The sequence below is a fragment of the Acinonyx jubatus genome, chromosome B3, assembly GCF_027475565.1.
Source record: "Acinonyx jubatus isolate Ajub_Pintada_27869175 chromosome B3, VMU_Ajub_asm_v1.0, whole genome shotgun sequence".
In the NCBI taxonomy this organism is placed as follows: Eukaryota; Metazoa; Chordata; class Mammalia; order Carnivora; family Felidae; genus Acinonyx; species Acinonyx jubatus.
The window spans coordinates 110,958,196-110,974,425 of NC_069386.1; the positions used below are offsets into that span (position 1 = coordinate 110,958,196).

The 16,230-nt window shown below is 37.0% G+C and overlaps 1 protein-coding gene across 4 annotated transcripts in view; it reads left to right on the top strand.

Moving 5' to 3' along the window:
• The window catches only part of PALS1 (protein associated with LIN7 1, MAGUK p55 family member), a 92,718-nt gene that overhangs the window by 3,374 nt on the left and 73,114 nt on the right, over positions 1 to 16,230 (top strand). The gene's annotated exons all lie outside the window — the stretch shown is intronic.

A 16,230-nucleotide genomic window follows, 5' to 3' on the forward strand; every position in this document is an offset into this window, starting at 1 on the left:
AGGAGTCAGTCATAAACTAAAGGAATGTGGTCTTTAGAAGTTGGAAAAGGCTAGGAAATGGATTAACAGAACACAGCTTTGCCAGCATCTTGATTATAGCCCAGGGAGACCTATCTCAGATTTTTAACGAAAAGAACTGGAAAATAATAAATTTGTGTTGTTTAAAGCCACTAAGTCTTTGGTAATTTGTTACACAGCATACTTTTCCAAAGAGTCTGAACCACTTTGTGTTCCTACCAGCAATGTGTGAAGAATGTTCCAGTTACTTTACATCCTCATCACTGTGTATGGTCAGATTTTTTACCTTTACATTCTGATAGGTTTGTAGCCTTATCTCATTGTGGTTTTTATTTGCATTTTCTTGTGACTAATATGTTGAACATCTTTTCATATGCTTATTTATCATCTGTGTATCTTCTTCTGGTGAAGCAAAATCTTTTGCCCATTTTAAAATTGGAAATTCTTGGGCACATGGGTGGCTCAGTTGGTTGAGCATCTGATTTCAACTCAGGTTCTGATCTCCCAGTTTGTGAGTTCCAGCCCCACATCGGGCTCACTGTTGTCAGCCCGTCAGCGTAGAGCCGGCTTCAGATCCTCTGTTCCCCTCTGGCCCTATCCTGATTGCGCTGTCCCCAAATTGGACTTTCTTAATGATGAGTTTTGAGTTTTTCATGGTCCTTTGTCAAACAGGTGATTTGCAGTGATTTTTCTGCCAGTTTGTGGCTTGCCTTTTCCATTCTCATAACCGTGCTTTTTGAAAACAGGTTTTACATTTTGATGAAGTGCAAAGTATCAGTATTTGTGTGTGTGTATGTGTATCTCTTGGCATTGTATATAAGCACTCTGTGTAACCCAACGTCACAAAGGTTTTTCCTGTTTACAAGTTTTATAGTTTTATGTATATTAAATGTAGATCTGTTTTCCTTTTTGAGTTAATTTTTACATAAAGAGAATTTAGGGTTGAGTTTCATTTATTTGTCCAGTTGTTCCATGACCATTTGTTGAAAAGACTACATCCTTTCTCCATTGAATTGCCTTTGTCTCTTGGTCAAAAAACATTTGACTACATTTTTATGGGCCTATTTCTAGACTCTTGTGTTTCATTGATCTGTTTGTCTATCCTTTACCAATATCACAATGTCTTGATTACTATAGTTTTAAAACAAATCTTGAAATCAGGTAATGTGAGTTCTCCCATATTTATTCATTTTTAAAAATTGTTTTAGTTATTTTAGTTCTTTTGCCTTTCCATATAAATATTAGGATCCTCTTGTTAATATCCACACCAAAAAAATATGCTAGGATTTTGATTGGGATTGTGTTTTATAGATAAACAAGGATGATTGATATCTTAACAAAATTGAGTTTTTCCAGTAAGAACATAGTATTTTTCTCCATTTACCTAGGTCTTCCTTTCATATATGTTTTGTAGTTTTCAACATATAAATCCTGTAAGTACTTGATTAAATCTATACTTAAGTATTTCAATTTTTTCGTCCTATTATAAATGATTTTTTAAAAAAGCATGGGTTCTAATTGATCATTGCTAGTATATAGAAATATAATAGATTTTTTTTGTATTGACTTTGTACCCTCAGTTTTTACCAGACTCGTTCATTAGTTCTAGGGGTGTTTGTTTGTTTTTTTGGTGGATTTCCTGGGGTTTTTTAAGTAGACAGTCATGTCATCTGTGAATAAAGAACTGTTTCTTTCTAATCTGATGCCTTTTCTTTTTTTGATTTATTGCACTTACTGCACATCTCACATTCTAATGAGATGTTTGAATAGGAGTGATGAAAGGAAACATCTTTGCTTTGTTTACAGTCTTAAAGGGAGATCATTCAGTCTTTCACCTTTAAATATGATGTTAGCTGTAGATAATTTCATAGATTCTCTAAATCAAGTTAAGGAAATTTTCTCTGAGGTTGCCTGGGGTTTTTTCATGAGTAGATGTTGAATTTTGTCAAATGCCTTTTCTGTATCTGTTGAGGTAATCATGTGGGTATCTTTTCTGAAATCTGTTAATATGGTGACTTACACTAAGCAATTTTCAAATGTTGAACTAGCCTTGCATATTTCTAGGAAAGCTCTGGAGTTGTTTCAGATAAAAGTAATTTGGGGTTATTTTTCTTTGACTTGTATACATTAGCATTTATTCTTAACGATGAAGAAGGAAACTGAATATAAGATTTTGTGAGAGGGGTGCCTGGGTGGCTCAGTCAGTTGAGTGTCGGACTCAGGTCATGATCTCGCGGTCTGTGAGTTCAAGCCCCATGTCGGGCTCTGTGCTGACAGCTCAGAGCCTGGAGCCTGCTTCAGATTCTGTGTCTCCCTCTCTCTCTGCCCCTCCCCCGCTCATGCTCTGTCTCTCTCTCTCTGTCAAAAATAAATAAACATTAAAAAAAATTTTTTTTTAATTTTGTGAGTGAAGTGTTGTTTTTTTTTTAACGTATATTTATTTTTGGGAGAGCAAGACAGAGACAGTGCGAGCAGGGAAGGGGCAGAGAGAGAGGGAGACACAGAATCTGAAGCAGGCTCCGGGTTCTGGAACTCTAACCCATGAACCATGAGATCATGACCTCTAACCCATGAACCATGAGATCATGACCTGAGCTGAAGTTGGACACTTAACCAATTGAGCCACGCAGGTGCCCTGTGAGTAAAGTGTTTATAAGGCAGAGGAGTCAAGATATTCCTTAATAGTTATGTACATTTTACATGTTGGTAGGACTTAAGTTTTCTTGGTCTATACTGGAGTTTGTACACTGTAGTTTACCACTGCAGGACTCTTGTCTAAAATTACTAAATGAAGGAAGAAAATATTATTTGTATCATTGTAATCAAATACTTCTCATGCTAATTTAGGAAAGCTGTTTAAATTTATTTGAATGCTGAAGTAAATTTGGAATGAAGATGAAATTATTTAATTAGAAGATTTTTACTTGGAATAAAAGCAGTGGGAATTTTAATTTTTTTTTTAATGTTTGTTTATTTTTGAGAGACAGAGCATATGAGCAGGGGAAGGACAGAGAGAGGGAGACACAGAATCTGAAGTAGGCTCCAGTCTCTGAGCTGTCAGCACAGGGCCTGACGCAGGCTCAAACTCATGATCCGTTAGATCATGACCTAAGCTGAAGAGCCACCCAGGCACCCCAAAAGCAATGGGAATTTTAAAAAACAACAAAAACCCAGCCTCTTTCCTCACATCAGAAAATCAACCACAGACCTTTGAGAAATCACATAAATGTTTGTCTTAGTGTAGAATGAATTTAGCGATGTATTAAATAAAAAATATGAAGTGAAATATAAGTTACCTGTAAGAAAAAGGCTCTTTTTTGCTGTACTGAAGATGTTCCTTCATGCAGATTTTGGGTATATGGTAAAAAGATGCATGTTCATTTTAACATTTGGAATTGTGAAGTTTTTCCTCCATCAGTTCAAACTAAACCTTCATTATGAAAATAAAGTTTCAGTAATTTCATAATCAAGCTGTTTAATTTCAACAATTTTATAAGTTTGGGCTTATATGATTTAATCATAAAATTCAGGCATTGTGGCCTCTGTCTCATATAATTTTAAAGTTTTCTTTTTAGTTTACTAGTTGTCCCAAGACCCTGAACATTGAAGTTTTGAGGCCTCTGAGGTTCTTGGCAATTTTGATCCTTTAAGACAAGGGTTGACAACTTTCTGTAAAGGGCCAAGATAGTAAATACTTAAGCTTTGGGGGCCATATCATTTCTATTGCAAGTACTCAACTCTGCTGTTGCAGTGTAAAGGCAGCCAAAGAAGTGAATATTCCAGTAAAACTTTATAAAAACAGGGTTTGCCTGACTTGACCTGTGGTTTTAGTTTGCCTACTTTTGTTTTGGGCAAAAAGTCAGCAGGAGAAATGAAAATAATTGTAGTAATGTAGTGGTAAGAGCATTAGGATGAGCTTAGTTGGGAAATTAGTCCATGCTGTAATTCCCAGCCAGGCTCTCACTTTCCTCGTCTGTAACATGTAGCTGCCTCAGAAGATGATTAAAAAGATCATTAAAAAGATTAAAAAATAAGGTATTGAAGGCCCTGAGCAAAATATTCTGACAGGTGGTAGATACTTAATAAGTATTTGCCTCTCTTCCTCCAATTTTGTTGCTGTGTAATGCTTTGTGATCAACAGATATTAAATAATTAAGGAGATTCAGGTTTTTTACAGTTTGTAGTATATCTAAAGTTATTCCAAATATTAGAAATTATTAGAATAAGGATTAGAAATAATTGTGTTCATAGCTAAATTGCTTTGAATTATGTTTTTTTTTTTTTTTTAATGTTTATTTTTGAGAGAGAGCACGAGCAGGGGAGGGGCAGGGAGAGAGGGAGAAAGAGGATCCGAAGCGGGCTCTGTGTTGACAGCAGAGAGCCTGACATGGGACTTGAAACACGAACTGTGAGATCATGACCTGAGCCAAGGTAGGATGCTCAAACTGAGTGAACCACCCAGGTGGTCCGACATTAGATTGTTTTAAGAGAACTTATTAGTTGTTCAAAATTGGAAGCAGGATCATGGAATTAACTCAATAGTATGCAAGTGACTTTAAGGATTGAGTTTATAATGTTTAAGAATTACAAATTTATTTAAATATATCATAGTTTATTTAACCATATTACTTTATTGTTGGTGGACCTATGAGTTGTTTCTAGTTTTTGGTTGCTATGAATATTATGAGTGTTCTGTACATTCATCATGGTGTATATAAGTACATGTGTTTCTCTAGGGCTGTGCTCTCCAGTATCCAGTATGGCAGTCACTAGCCGCATGTGACTATTTAAATGTAAATTAACTGAAATTAAAAATTCAGTTCCTCTGTTGCAGGAGCAACATTTCAAGTGCTCAGTAGCCATATATGGCCAGTGGCTATGTTATTATTTGCACAGTGTAGATGTAGAATTTTTCCGTTATTATAGAAAGTTCTATTGGACAATAATGTTCCCAAGTATATAATTAGGAATGAAATTATTGGATGATAAGGTATAGATGTTGTCAGTTTATTAGATAATGCCAAACTTTTTCAGTGTGATTCATTTTATTAATACATACTTCTAGCAGCAAACTATTGAGTTTCCTTAAATTGCCTTACTGAAATTGCATAAATTCCACTTTATTAATACTGGACATGTAAATTTAACTATTATTAATGTTTTGTGAATCTGATGGTTCTTTGGACCCTTCACCTGTAACACACACACTATTGGGCGTAGAGTATTAGGGGATTCATGGAAATTAGGTCGTGAACCCCAAATTCAAACCTCTAACTCACATGATTCATCACATGATTCATCACGTGATTCTATTCACTATATAGATATCCTACAGATATTTTTCAAAAAAATTTTTTTTCCTAAGTTTATTTATTTATTGGGGGCAGACAGAGAATCCCAAACAAGCTCACTGTTGTAAGTGCAGAGCCTGACATGCGCTCAGTTTTACAAACCTTGAGATCATGACCTGAGCCAAAATCAAGAGTCTGATGCTTAACTGACTGAGCCAGTCGCCCCTACAGATGTTTTTCAAAATAATGATTCACTTTAAAAGTAATCAACAGATACTTAAGAGTTTATGAAAGGAAATTTGATAATTCTTTGTAGGTATCTTGAAGGGACAGTGTTCCTTTTATACCTTACCATTTAGGCATAATACCTTATCCTTTTACACTTAAACTTTATAGTGAAAGTAGCAATTCATTTGGCTAAATCACAGTACTTTTTGCTTTCCCCTAACTCTTACATAGAACAGTATCTCTTGCCCCATCTCTTAATGTGTTATATAGTATGTATATCCTTTGTGTATATTTTAAGTATTAACAGCTACATTGTAAGGTTTTTATTAGTATTCTCCCTTTTATAAATGAAGAAACAGAGGCTCAGATTAACTGCCTTATCCAAAGTCTTATTGTGAGTGATAGCAAGGATTTGAATTCAGTTTATTTGACTCCAGAGACCTTGGATTTTTCTACTTTGCCTGTATTTTAGTCTGCCTTAAGACTTATTTTAACAGTGTCTTTTTGGTATGATGAAAATCTTTTTGAGGAATGCCATGTTTGATTTAGTGTTTGAATGTACTTGAATTAAAGTGAAGAACTGTGAAACTGTAAATTGTAAGCTCCTTAAGGATTAGGAGCTATTGTCTTTATCTTGATACCTCACTGCTTAATATGGCCCATAGTAGATGCATGTTACCAGTTTGCACTTTTATTATTTGTTTAAATTTTAGCCTTGCTTGTGAGTTTAATAAATATCAGAGACTGTTCTAACCTAGTCACCCCCTGGAACTTGATAGAATTTGAGATTCAAAACGCAATTCCGTATATCCTGTGTTGGCCATAAATGTATTTAATGGCGGTGTCTAACTTTCACATAGTCTTGATTAACTTTCTACAAAGATATAAACATAAACAGATAAATTTGCTAATGGCTTTTTCTTGCTTTTCCAAGGGCCTTTACTGTGTAAAGGCATTACAGTGTAGTTACAGTCCTTGCATAGATTAAGTACTCAGGCTATAGAGTCAGAGTTATGCCGCAATACCTTCTTGTCCTGTGTGTGACTCTGGGTATGTTAACTTATCAAAGTCTGACTCCTTATTTGCAGAATGGAATTGTATCAGTGCCCAATTCAGAGGGTGGTAGGGGAGGACAAACCTTTTTCTATCCTCTTAGGTTCACTGTGACAAAAGACAGATTAACAGGAAAAGTGGCTTATTACTAACTGTGCATATGGAGATCCTCATAGAAAAGAATTGAAGTCCCAAAGAAACAGTGAGGCTGAGCCATAAATTGTGGAAAAGTGACAAGACAGAGGAAAAGAGGTTTAGGCCTTTAAGGAATATAAATTGTGGGAAGGTAAGTATGTGGGGAAAACTAATGGAAGATAAAATTTATTTTAGTAAGGTTTGTTATACAGATTGAAGTTGGTGCCTTCTCCATTGATGAGAGTAACTTCCCAGGATTGAGTCCTCTTCCTTGTACCTTTATAAAGGGAAGTTTCTGCCTGCTTTTTATTTTATTTATTTATTTATTTATTTTGAAACGTTTATTTATTTTTGAGACAGAGAGAGACAGAGCATGAACAGGGGAGGGGCAGAGAGAGAGGGAGACACAGAATCTGAAACAGGCTCCAGGCTCTGAGCTGTCAGCACAGAGCCCGACGCGGGGCTCGAACTCACGGACCGTGAGATCATGACGTGAGCCGAAGTCGGACGCTTAACCGACTGAGCCACCCAGGCTCCCCTCTGCCTGCTTTTTAACCAGATAAGGGGAGGGCATTGAATTTTTTTCCCCCTGTGTGTACTGTCTTTTTTTCCTTTTTTTTTTTTTTTTTTTTTATTAAAGAGAACTGGCACAGAGGAGCTGGGGAGAGGGGCTGAGAGAGAGACTCTTAAGCCGCTCCACACCCAGCACAGAGCCTGTGGGCTTGATCTCACAGCCAAGAGATCTTGACCTGAGCCAAAATCAAGAGTCTGACACTTAACCAACTGAGCCACCCAAGCACCCCAATTTTTTGTGTTTTTTGAGAAAGCGTGTGAGTGGGGGAGGGGCAGAGGGAGAGGAAGAGAGAACTTTTTTTTTTTGTTTATTTATTTACTTAGAGAGAGAGAGAGAGAGAGAGGGAGAGAGAATGGGAGAGGAGCAGAGAGGAAAGAGAAAGTCCCAGGCAGGCTCTACACTGACAGTGTAGAGCCCAAAGTGGGGCTCAAACTCAAGAACTGTGAGATCATAACCTGAGCCGAATTCCAGAGTCGGCTGCTTAACTGACTGAGCCACCCAGGGGCCAATTAATTTAAATTTTGTTAACATATAGTGCGATATTGGTTTCAGGAATAGAATTCAGTGATTCATCACTTACATACAACACCCAATGCTCATCACAAGTGCTGTCCTTAGTACCCATCTAGCCCATCTCCCACCCACTTTCCCTCCATCAACCCATGGTGCTCTATCATTAAAAGTCTCTTGTGGTTTGTTTCTCTCTGTTTTCTTCCCCCTTTCCCATATGTTGATTTGTTGTTTCTTAAATTTCGCATGAGTGAGATCATATGGTATTTGTCTTTCTCTGATTGACTTAGTTCACTTAGCATAATACATTCTAGCTCCATTGCATCATTACATCCATTACATCATTGCAAATGGCAAGATTTCATTCTTTTTGATGGCTGAGTAATATCCATTGTGTATATATTCCACATTATCTCTTCATCAGTTGATGTATATTTGGGCTCTGTCTATAGTTTGGCTATTGTTGATAATGCTGTTATAAATATTGGGGTGCATGTACCCCTTTGAGTCTGTATTTTTGTATCCTTTGAGTAAATACCTAATAGTGGAATTGCTGGATTAAAGGGTAGTTCTATTTTTAGCTTTTTGAGGAACCTCCATACTGTTCTCCGGAGTGGCCACACCAGTTTACATTCCAGTTTACACAACAGTGCAAGATTGTTCCCCTTTCTCTGCATCCTTGCCAGCACCTGTTGTTTCTCGTGTTGTTAATTTTAGCCATTCTGACAGGTGTGAGGTGGTATCTCATCATGGTTTTAATTTGTATTTCCCTGATGATGAATGATGTTGAGCGTCTTTTCATATGTCTGTTAGCCATCTGTATTCTTTGGAAAAGTGTTCATGTCTTTTGCCTATTCATTGGATTATTATTTTGGGGGGGAGTAATTGAGTTTGATAAGTTCTTTATAGATTTTGCATACTAACCCTTGACCAGGTATTTTATTTGCAAATGTCTTCTCCCATTCTATAGGCTGCCTTTTAGTTTTGTTGATTGTTTCCTTCACTATCAGAAGCTTTTTTTTTTTTAATTTACATCCAAATTAGCCTATAGTGCAACAGTGATTTCAGGAGTAGATTCCTTAATGCCCCTTTAGCCCATCCCCCCTCCCGTAACCCTCTGTTTGTTCTCCATATTTAAGAGTCTCTTATGTTTTGTCCTCCTCCCTGTTTTTATATTATTTTTATTTCTCTTCCCTTATGTTCATCTGTTTTGTCTCTTAAAGTCCTCATATGAGTGAAGTTATGATATTTGTCTTTCTCTGACTAATTTCGCTTAGCATAATACCCTCCAGTTACATCCATGCAGTTGCAAATGGCAAGATTTCATTCTTTTTGATTGCCGAGTAATACTCCATTGTATATATATGTACATGTACCACATCTTCTTTATCTATTCATCCATTGATGGACATTTGGGCTCTTTCCATACCTTGGCTATTGTTGATAGTACTGCTATAAACATCGGAGTGCATATGTCCCTTCGAAACAGCACACCTGTATCCGTTGGATAAATACCTAGTAGTGCACTTGCTGGGTTGTAGGGTAGTTCTATTTTTAATTTTTTGAGGAACCTCCACACTGTTTTCCATAGTGGCTGCACTAGCTTGCATTCCAGCAGCAATGCAAAAGAGATCTTCTTTCTCTGCATCCTCCCCAACATCTGTTGTTGCCTGAGTTGTTAATGTTAGCCATTCTGACAGGTGTGAGGTGGTATCTCATTGTGGTTTTGATTTGTATTTCCCTGATGATGAGTGATGTTGAGCATTTTTTCATGTGTCGGCCATCTGGATGTCTTCTTTGGAGAAGTGTCTATTTGTGTCTTTTGCCCATTTCACTGGGTTATTTGTTTTTTGGGTGTTGAGTTTGGTAAGTTCTTTATAGATTTTGGATACTAACCCTTTATCTGATATGTCATTTTCAAATATCTTCTCCCATTGTGTCAATTGCCTTTTAGCTTTGCTGATTGTTTCCTTTGCTGTGCAGAAGCTTTTTATTTTGATTAGGTCCCAGTAGTTCATTTTTGCATTTGTTTCCCTTGCCTCCAGAGATGTGTTAAGTAAGAAGTTGCTACAGCCAAGATCAGAGAGGTTTTTGCCTGCTTTCTCGAGGATCTTAATGGCTTCCTGTCTTACATTTAGGTCTTTCATCCATTTTGAGTTTATTTTTGTGTATGGTGTAAGAAAGTGGTCCAGGTTCTTTCTTCTGCATGTCGCTGTCCAGTTTTCCCAGCACTACTTGCTGAAGAGACTGCCTTTTATTCCATTGGATAGTCTTTCCTGCTTTGTCAAAGATTAGTTGGCCATACATTTGTGGTTCCATTTCTGGGTTCTCTATTCTGTTCCATCGATCTGAGTGTCTGTTTTTGTGCCAGTAGCATACTGTCTTGGTATTACAGCTTTGTAGTATAGCTTGAAGTCCGGGATTGTGATGCCTCCTGCTTTGGTTTTCTTTTTCAAGATTGCTTTGGCTTTTCGGGGTCTTTTCTGGTTCCATACAAATTTTAGGATTGTTTGTTCTAGCTCTGTGAAGAATGCTGGTGTTATTTGGTAGCGATTGCATTGAATATGTAGATTGCTTTGGGTAGTATCAACATTTTAACAATATTTGTTCTTCCTGTCCAGGAGCATGGAATCTTTTTCCATTTTTTTGTGTCTTCTTCAATTTCTTTCATAAGCTTTCTATAGTTTTCAGTGTATAGATTTTTCGCCTCTTTGGTTGATTTTATTTCTAGGTATTTTATGTGTTTTGGTGCAATTGTAAATGGGATCGATTCCTTGATTTCTCTTTCTGTTGCTTCATTGTTGGTGAATAGGAATGCAACCGGTATCTGTGCATTGATTTTATATCCTGCAACTTTGCCTAATTTATGGATCAGTTCTAGCAGTTTTTTGGTGGATGTCAGAAGCTTTTTATCTTGATGAAGCCCCAATAGTTTATGTTTGCTTTTGTTTCCCTTGCCTTTATGTCTAGTAAGAAGTTGCTCTGGCCGAGGTCAAAGAGGTTGCTGCCTGTGTTCTCCTCATCCAGGATTTTGATGGGTTTTGATGGTTTCCTGTCTCACATCCATTTTGATTTATTTTTGTGTATGGTAAGAAAGTGGCCCAGTTTCATTCTTCTGCATGTTGCCATCCAGTTTTCCCATACCATTTGTTGAAGACACTGTCTTTTTTCCGTGGGGTATTCTTTCCTGCTTTGTTGAAGATTAGTTGACCATATAGTTGTGGGTCCATATCTGGGTTTTCTGTTATGTTCCATTAATCTGTTTTTGTGCCATTGCCATACTGTCTTGCTGATTACAGCTGTGTAATATAGCTTGAAATCTGGAATCAAGATGCCTCCAGTTTTGTTTTTTCTTTTTCAGGATTGCTTTGACTATTTGGGGCCTTTTGTGGTTCCATACAAATTTTAGGATTGTTTGTCTTGCTCTGCAAAAAACGATGGTGCTATTTTGAAAGGAATTGCATTAAATATGTAGATTGCTTTGGGTGGTATAGATACTTTAACAGTGTCCTTCCAGTTCATGAGCATGGAATGCTTTTCCATTTCTTTATGTTCTCTTAAACTTCTTTCATAAGTATTCTATAGTTTTCAGAGTATAGATCTTTTACCTCTTTAGTTAGGTTTATTCCTAGGTATCTTATTGTTTTTGGTGCAATTGCAAATGGGATCGATTACTTGATTTCTTTTTCTGCTGCTTTGTTACTGATGGGTAGCAGTGCAACAGATTTCTGCATGTTGGTTTTATATCCTGAGACTTTGCTGAATTCATGTATTAGTTCTAGCAGATTTTTGGTGGAGTCTTCTGGTTTTCTACATACAGTACCATGTCGTTGACAAATAGTGAAAATTTGACTTCTTCCTCACCAATTTGGATGCCTTTTATTTTTGTTGTCTGATTGCTGAAGTTAAGACTTCCAGTACTATGTTAAATATTAATGGTGAGAGTGGACATTTTTGTCTTGTTCCTGACCATAGGGGAAAGGTTTTCTGTTTTTCCCCATTGAGGACGATATTAGCTGGGAGCCTTTCATACATGGCCTTTGTGATGTTGAGGTATGTTCCATCCATCCCTACTTTGTTGAGTGTTTTTGTCAAGAACGGATGCTGTATTTTGTCAAATGTTTTTTCTGCATCTTTTCACATGATCATATGGTTCTTATCCTTTCTTTTATTAATGTGGTGTATCACGTTGATTGATGAATGAATACTGAAACAGTTCTCCAGCCCAGAAATAAATCCCACTTGATCATGGTGAATAATTCTTTTAATGTACTGTTGGATTCAGTTTGCTAATAGCTTGTTGAGAATTTTTGCATCCATGTTCATCAGGGATATTGGCCTATAATTCTCCTTTTTAGTGGGGTCTTTGTCTGGTTTTGGAATTAAGGTAATGCTGGCTTTGTAGAATGAGTTTGGAAGTTTTCCTTCTATTTCTGTTTTTTGGAACAGTTTGAGAAGAATAGGTATTCTTCTTTAAATGTCTGGTAGAATTCCCCTGGGAAGCCATCTAGCCCAGAACTGTTCTTTGTTCTGAGATTTTTGATTACTAATTACGTTTCTTTGCTGGTTATGGGTCTGTTCAAAATTTCTATTTCTTCTTGTTTCAGTTTTGGTAATTTGTGAGTTTCTAGGAATTTTTCCATTTCTTCAGATTGCCCAGTTTATTGGCATATAATTTTTCATAGTATTCTTTTATAATTGCGTGTATTTCTGTGGTGTTGGTTCTGATCTCTCCTCTTTCATTTGTGATTTTATTTATTTGTGCCTTTTCTTTTTGTTAAGTCTGGCTAGGGGTTTATCAGTTTTGTTAGTTCTTTTAAAGAACCCGCTCTTAGTTTCGTTGATCTGTTCTACTGGATTTTTGTTTGTTTCTATATCATTTATTTCTGCTCTAAACTTTATTATTTCCCTTCTTCTCCTGGCTTTAGATCTTATTTGCTGTTCCTTTTCTAGCTTCTTTAGGTATAAGGTTAGGTTGTGTTTTGGGGACCTTTTTTACTTCTTAAGATAGGCCTGAATTGCAGTATACTTCCCTTTTAGGACTGGCTTTGCTGCATCCCAAAAGTTTTAGATTGGCATGTTTTCATTTGCTTCTTTGTATTGTTTTATTTTTTCTTTAATTTTCTGGTTAACACATTATTCTTTAATAGGATGTTCAAAACCTTCATGTATGTGAGCTTTCCAAATTTTTCTTGTGGTTGACTTTAAGTTTCATAGTGTTGTAGTCTGAAAATATGCACGGTATGATCTCAGTCTTTTTGTACTTGTCGAGGACTGATTTGTGACTCAGTATATGATCTATTGTAGAGAATGTTCCATGTGCACTTGAAAGAATGTGTATTTTGCTTTAGGATGAAATGTTATGAGCATATCTGTTAAGTCCATCTGGTCCAGTGTGTAACTCAAAGCCATTTGTTTCCTTGTTGATTTTCTGCTTAGGTGATCTGTACATTGCTGTAAGTAGGGTGTTAAAGTCCCCTATTATTTTTGTATTATTATCAGTGAGTTTCTTTTTGTTTGTTATTAATTGATTTATATATTTGCATGCTGCCAAGTTGTGGGCATAATGTTTATAATTGTTAAATCTTCCTGAATGATAGACCCCTTAATTATAAGGCCCTTCTTCATCTCTTGTTACAGGCTTTGTTTTAAAATCTAGTTTGTCTGATATAAGTATGGCTACTCCAGCTTGCTTTTGATGTCCATTAACATGATAGATGGTTTTCCATCCTCTCACTTTCGATCTGCAGATGTCTTTTGGTCTAAAATGAGTTGCAGGGTGCCTGGGTGGTTCAGTCAGTTAAGCATCCGAATTCGGCTCGAGTCATGATCTCATAGTTTGTGAGTTTGAGCTCCGCATCAGGCTCTGTGCTGACAGTTTGGAGGCTGCGTGGAATTCTGTCTCTCCGCCCCTCCTCCACTGGCACATGTGTGCTTTATCTCTCTCTCTCAAATAAGTAAACTTAAAATAAAATGAAATAAGTCTCTTGTAGGCAGCATATAGATAGATCTTTTTTTTAAATCCATTCTGATACTGTATGGTTTTTAAAAATATTTATTTTTGAGACAGAGCGCACATGTATGATTGGGGAGGTGCAGGCAGAGAAGGGGATACAGGATCCAAAGCGGGCTCTGAGCTGACAACAGAGAGCCTGATGCGGGTTCGAACTCATGAACCATGAGATCATAACCTGAGCCAAAGTCAGACACTCAACCAACTGAGCTACCTGGGTGCTGTCCCACCCCCGTATGTCTTTTTTTTTTTTTTTTTTTTTTTTTTGGAGCATTTAGTCCATTTACATTCAGAGTAATTCTTGAAAGATACGAATTTAGTACCCTTGTGTTACATGTAGAGTTGGTGTTTCTGGTTATGTTCTCTGGTCCTTTTTAGTCTTTGTTGCTTTTGGTCTTTTTTTCTCCCGACCTCCACTCAAAGAGTCCCCTTTAAAATTTCTTGTAGCACTTGAAGAAACAAAACAGACATACCTAGGGGAAGGGGAGGAAAAATAAGGTAAAAACAGGGAGGGAGGCAAACTGGAAGATGCTTTTTTTTTTTTCTCCCTTGCTTGCTTGCTTGCTTATTTATTTATTTATTTATTTATTTATTTATTTATTTAAATTCAAGTTAGTTAACATACAGTGTAGTATTGGTTTCAGGAATAGAACCCACTGATTCTTCACTTACATATAATGCCCAGGGAAGAGACTCTTAAGTATAGAGAACAAACTCAAGGTTGCTGGAGGGGTGTTGTGTAGGAGGATGGGCTAAATGAGTGATGGGCATTAATGGTGGCACTTGTTGGGATGAGCACTGGATATTGTGTGTAAGTGATCAATCACCAAATTCTACTCCTGAAACCATTATTATACTATATGTTAACTAACTTGGGTTAAAAAAAAAAAAAACAAAACTTCTTGTAGGGCAACTCCTTTAGTTTTTGTCTGGGAAACTCTTTATTTGTCCTTCTATTTTGAATGACAGCCTTGCTGAATAGAGTATTCTTGGCAGCATATTTTTCACGTTCATGTTGAACATATCTTGCCACTGCTTTCTGGCCTGCCAAGTTTCTGTGGACTGTCTTCCCTTGTAGGTTAAGGACTTTTTCCCTTGCTGTTTTCAAGATTCTTTCCTTGTCTTTGTATTTTGTGAATTTAACTATGATATGCCTTGGTGATGGTCGGTTTTTGTTGAATCTAATGGGAGTTCTCTGTGCTTCTTGGATTTGATGTCCATGTCCTTACTCAGATTAGGAAAGTTTTCAGCTATAATTTGCTCATATAACCTTCTGCCCCTTTTTCTCTCCCTTCATCTTCTGGGACTCCTATGATACAAATATTATTATGTTTTGATAAGTCACTGAGTTCCCTAAGTCTGCCTTCATGATCCCTGACCCGTGTTTCCCTCTTTTCAGCTTCATTATTTTCTGTAATTTTATCTTTAGTATTACTAATTTGCTCCTCTGCCTCATCCATCCTTGTTTTTATGGTTGCCATATGGGTTTGCATCTCGGTTATAACATTTTTAATTTCGGCCCAACTAGTTTTAGTTCTTTTATTTCTGTAGAAAGGGATTCTCTGGTATCTTCTATGCTTTTTCCAAGCCCAGCTAGTGTCCTTATAATCGTTGTTTTAAATTCCAGTTCAGAGATCTTACTTGTATCTTCATTGACTAAATCCCTGGCTGTCGTTTCTCCTGTGTTTTGTTTGTTTTTTTGAGGTGAATCCCTGTGTCTTGGCATTTTGGAGGAATAAAAAAATAATAGTAATAGAATGAACTAAAAATTTAAAAATCAAATAAAGGAAGTTGTGTTTTGGTCTGCTTGTTAAGAGAAGCTTGCTAGAGGGGCACCTGGGTGGTTCAGTCAGTTGAGCGTCTAACTCTTGGTTTTGGGTCGGGTCATGGTCTTGCAGTTCGTGGGATAAAGCCCCATTTTGGGCACTGTGCTGACAACACAGAGCCTGTTTGGGATTCTCTTTCTCCCTCTCTCTCTGCCCTTCATTGGCTTGTGCATGCACACTCTCTCTCTGAAAATAAACATTTTTTTAAAAAGAGAAGCTTGATAGAAGAGAAAAAAAATTAAGACTAATAAAATAAAATAATAGATTTTGCTTTTGTATGCAAGAAACAAAAGAGAAGAAAAACAACAACAAAAATTAACAAGCAAACAAATCAACCCAGATGAAGCTAGATCCAGTTTCCCCTAGAGCTGAAACTTTGCAGCAGTCTATGGTCAGTTGACTAAGCTCCTCATAGGAATTTGTGCTGGTCTTCTTGGGGAGGGGCCTGCTGCTCTGGTTTTCAGGCCAACTTGCTCTAGTGGAGATGTGCCTAGAGGGCACAGTGGGTCAGGACTTGGTATAACAGCTCCTTTCTCCACTTGGTGGTGCTCTGTAGCTCACTGGGGTCAATCAGTGTTGGTG